Below are 5,409 nucleotides of genomic sequence, written 5' to 3'. Positions count from 1 at the left end.
AATTTGTCAGTGGAACTAGGGCAGGCAGGAGTGGGGAATTAGATGGGACCTGTTCCACTGGGCCCCTGCCCAGTTTTATGTACGAGTGATTTCCCGCCAGAAGTGATGGGCAATGTACATCGTGCGGAGCATAAACACCGTCATAGACCAGTTGGGCCGAATGGCCTGTTTCTGTGCTGTGGATTCAATGTAACTCAGCATGCCTGCTGAATATATACAAACGATGGCAATACACCATCTGATATAATTTCTGTTATTTGCACCATAGCAATGCTGGGTGCAAGAGATACCTGTTCTTTCTGGCATCACTTGTTGCTATGGGTGGCGTACAGACTATAAAAAGCTTCAAGGACCAAAATACCTATGTAATCAATCACAGAGCAATCAATTGTATATGCTTATGTGTCTTATTTTTAAAAAAGTTTCTCTATTCTTCAACCAGCAGCACAGAAGTTACTGGCCATGCTATAGGATGTCTTAGAGGGCTGCCAAACTGAATCTCTGCCTCCTTCAGAGCAGAGCAGAACATCTAGGCGTTTGGGGGACTTTAGAAGCAATCCAACCAGTCAAAGTAAATGGGCAGAAAATCTATCCAATGTGTGATGATAACAAAATATGTTTATAATAAACTGAAAAATAGGAGGCTCATCCTTAATGTTTCAATAAGAACTGCTTGGTTTTGTTTTCTGTCAGTATGATGAAGCAGCCTTTTAATGCCGTTAGAAACCTCATCGTCTTTTAAAAACAAATCTAGAACATCAACTATTGACACATCATACTGCCGTTAGAATAGCTGAGTCACACATGACTTTGGTTTCCTTGTCAGTTTGGTGCAGTTTATACTTCTTTTGCATACAACATCCAGTAATACTAACAGTAGAAGAAGTTGTTGACAGTTGGAGTCCAATCAGATTAAAAGCCCACTTTCAGTCCTCTGTACGATTCCTGTTACACCCAGTTTACACTGAGAACCCAGGGTCGTTATCAGGTCTCAATGGTCAAAATTGAGTAGATACCCTGTTTACACTGCTGCTTTTTATCAGGTTAAGTCCACAGTTAGAATATTTCTAAATGTTCATATTTACGTATGAACATGGTGGATGCCAAGTTGATCCGAGAGTGGTATCTGCAAGCTGTACATTGTTATACTGTGGACTGATCTTGGTCTGACCAGCACCAAACTGCAGTGACAACTCAATTAATTTTTAATGTTAGAGTGCAAGTAGCCCCCCATTGTCTCACAGCATTAAAAAGATTCTATACAAAGTTTTAATACTTCCCAGGCGTGATAGGAGTTATATTGTAGCTTGTGCATGTGACATGTTTCTTGGAGTGAGGTGTCTCATTGCTCGGCTGAATGCAGTTGGCCTAGGATCAAGATCTGATACTTAAATTACCCAAAACTGCTTTGATAGCAACACAAAAGTACAATATAACTGCAGTCTTAATTATGTACAGCAGATTCTAAGCGAGTGTGTATATGAGTGATGTATGCATGCATCTAGAAATTGGTACGTGCTGCGCCCGTTTTAAGCACGAAAAACGGGAGCAATGCTGACAAATTTAGCAGTGGAATGGCCCGTGTCCATTTGCGCGTGCGTTCGGGCCACTGCTCAACTTGTCGGGCCCATTTCTTAGGCGACCCGGGCAGCCATTTAAAACAGGCGTTAGGCCCCTTGCATATGTTAATTAAGGGCCTGACACTTTTTGAAGGAACCCCCTGAAAAATGTATTTACAATGAGCGGGTCAGGTGCCGGACCTGCCCAGTTTAGACTTCTTCAGTGGCCCCTGCAGCTGCCAATGAAAGGTAAGTTTTAAAAAAAAACCCGATTCCACAGTGTTGTCAGTGCCCCCTCCCCCACTGTTGCTCGCATTAACCGCCTGGGAGTTACCTTCGAGCCACTGGCGGAGAGGCAGGCAGCCCAATATTTGCCATCTTCAATGTGTGAGCTGCCTATGGAGGCACGACAGACGCCGGCAGCCTGTACATAAAATGTTAATGAAGCCTGAAGCCCAATTTTGGGCTGGTCACAGTCTTCTTGGGTTGCTCGCTACCGATGCAGCACTGAGTCTGGGCCCGAAAACAGGCCCAGATGAATTTCTACCCTTTTGTGTGTATGTACTTCAGATTGTATGTGTGTATGTATGCGTATATATACATCACTTGATGAATGCATGTGTAGATCAGATGCTGAATGTATGCACACGCCAGAGGCTGAGTATATTTGTTTATAAAAATGCTGGGGTACAAATTCATCTTTTCACTAGTGCAAGATGAATTTGTGCCCCGCTAAGTGTATGTACACATGCAAGTGATGTTGTTTATTCTTATTTATCAATAAGCCGAAGGAATAAATACCACAGGCCAAATTTGAAAGAAATTGAGGGTAAATAGTAGTTATATGTGTGTATATGGGAAAATTCACCTGTGAATCTTGTGACTACTTAGACCATGTGGTTTCTAAATTAATACTGGCATCTTGAACTGGCTTGACATGCATAATTTATAGAGTTGACACTTTTGGTTGAAAGTAATTTTTAGGCAGATTTCATGTCTGATTTAGCTGCCAGGACAAACTGAGCTGTATACTTTGTTTATACTGATGCCTAGTGCCATAATATGGACTCAGTTCTTGAACCTATGTTGAATGAAGTTGCTCAGTTTACATTGCTGATTTTCAGTAGCGAAGCAAAGATTTTTTTGAGTTGCAATGCTATTTTTTTATGTATTTAACATATTGATGCATATATGTGAAATCTTCCTCTGTGTGCTGGACATCGCAGTCCCAGTTTTGCAAGAATGGTAAAATTGGAATCAAGTTGATCTTTGGCATGGGTTTGCAGCTCAAATGGCTGGATGGATGAACTTTGTAATATCAGTTGCTGTCCTTAATTTGAATAGCCTCCTGGCATGTGCAAAATATGCCCAGTGAGCTCCACCCATAGCACATGTGGCTGAAGGGTGTAACATTTGCCAAATCAGTATCTCTTAAAGGACTGCAGCTCACTCTTAAAGGGGAGGTTGTGTGATGGCAAAACAGCAGACTTATTGTTCGGCATTTCATAAAATGTAGGCAAAACAGCTCCTTTTAATGCTGCAGAGTTAGATGTCATACAGCAGGAGGTGCATAAAAGGTAGCTGACACAACTCTGTAATAACTCTGTAATAACTCATATAAAGTGGAGACAAAAATAGGCCTTCTCTGAATTGTCCAGCTATGTGCGAGGAGATCTTTAAATGGGGTACTGATGAGTGTGGGCAGAATTTCTCATGTGTCATTGCATCTGTATTTGGTGGACCCTTGTGAATTCCTCTTGCAATTGGAACCCCCAAATGAATACCCATCATTACCATTTTATATTGTATGATTTAAATGGCAGCAACAACAAAGAATAAAGAAGGCTGGAAAAAAAACCATGTAAAAACGATGAACTACTCAGTAAAAAGAACTAATGCTTGGAGTAAAATGCACCAAAATCTAACTACAAACAAAAAAAAACATATAGCAACTGTGGAACAATTATCTTCCTTTAGGAAGTCTAGTTGAGAGGGTCAGGTTCCAGGATTACAGATGTACCCATTTCATATGGGTGAGGGGTGTGCTGGCAGGCCAGTCCCGACTAAAGTCCTGAAATTCTGAGAGGGATCCAATTTCAGTAAATATTCCTTTTAAATGAGGATTGCACTTGCCTAATGTGCAGTTTGAGTTGTGTCTCAAAACCATCCTTTGGAAAACTTAGCATGCTGCAAATCAAGTGAACAAGATCATTCACTTGATCTCACAACCTACACGAAACACCAACATGGCTCTGCACTGCTAGCACAGCCTTGTAAAATTGACCTACATGTATGTTTCTTCAGTTACATTAAAAAAATATTAGTAGGGCAGGCAAAAGGAGTACACATGACAGGCCAAATAGGTGCAGATGTGATGGCACTATGGATTGCAGAGGAGTTCAGACCTCACTGCTTCTGATTCACTCGAGGCATGAAACTTATCCAAGAGGAATGTTTATCATTGTATCACAGAAATTATAGCTCAGAATCAGGTTGTTTGGCCCATTGTGCCAGTGCCATTGCCAATGCCGACTCTTCAACTAGAGCTATACTCTAGTCTTATTTCACTGCCTTTTCTCTGTATGCTTTTGTATTCTTTCTTTTCAAATACTTATCCAATTCACTTTTAAATGATGTTATAAGGGTAAATTTTCGGAGTCACATCAGTGATGAGAGATATCTCACCTACTGTCGCACACTTGAAAATTTAAGCTGTTTTCTCAGGGTTAATGGGTACTTCTGATTTTTTTGTGTGAAAAACATTCTTCTAACTTAACCCTTTATTCTTCAGGTGAAAATCCTGAGTCTACGCCCCCTTGTTATTGAATCACCAATCAGTGGAAATAATCTTTCACCATTTGCCTTCTCAAAAGCTATCATAATTTTGAAAGCCTCCATTAGATTCCCCTAAGCATTCTCTGTTCCAGTGAAAAAAAAGCCCAAATCTTTTGAGCTTTTTGCTTTGTGACCATTTTGGCATCTATCATATATACAATTTGTCAGTGGTGATTTTAAACAGGCTTGGGTACCTGACACAGCCTCCAATAATTTAAAAAGAGGGACGGGGGGTGGGGATAGCCCTGATAATGAAGGATGACATAAGGACAGTAGTGAGAAAGGATGTTGGCTCAGAAGATCAGGAAGTCAAATCAGTACGGGTGGAGATAAGAAATAACAGGAGGCAGAAAACACAGGTGGGAGTAGTTTATAGGCCCCCCTAACAGTAGTTATACTGTTGGACAGATTATTAATCAAGAAATAAAAGGTGCTTGTAACAAAGATAATGCAATAATCGTGGGGGACTTTAATCTTCATATAGACTGGGCAAATCAAATTGGCAAAAGTAGCTTGGAGGACGAGTTCATGGAATGCATTCAAGACAGTTTCCTAGAACAATACGTATTGGAACCAAACAGGGAACTGGCTATTTTAGATCTTGCCTTGTGTAATGAGACAGGGTCAATTAGTAATCTCACAGTAAGGGATCGTCTGGGAAAGAGTGATCATAATATGATAGAATTTCAATTGAGTTTGAGAGTGACGTATTTAAGTCCAAAACTAGAGTCTTAAACATAAACAAAACCAACATAGGTATGAGGGGTGAGTTGGTTAAGGTAGGTTGGGAAATTAGATTAAAAGATATGATGGTAGATAAGCAATGGCGAACATTTAAAGGAATATTTCATAATGCTCAACGAATATAGATTCCCTTGAGGAATAAAAACTCCTTGGGAAAAAGTGATCCATCTGTGGCTAACTAAAGAAGTTAAGGATAGCATTAGATTAAAAGAAGAGGCTTATAATGTTGCCAAGAAGAGTAGTAAGTCTGAAGATTGGGAGAGTTTTAGAA

Source organism: Heptranchias perlo, chromosome 7 (assembly GCF_035084215.1).
Source record: "Heptranchias perlo isolate sHepPer1 chromosome 7, sHepPer1.hap1, whole genome shotgun sequence".
In the NCBI taxonomy this organism is placed as follows: domain Eukaryota; kingdom Metazoa; phylum Chordata; class Chondrichthyes; order Hexanchiformes; family Hexanchidae; genus Heptranchias; species Heptranchias perlo.
This window is presented reverse-complemented; position numbering follows the sequence as displayed.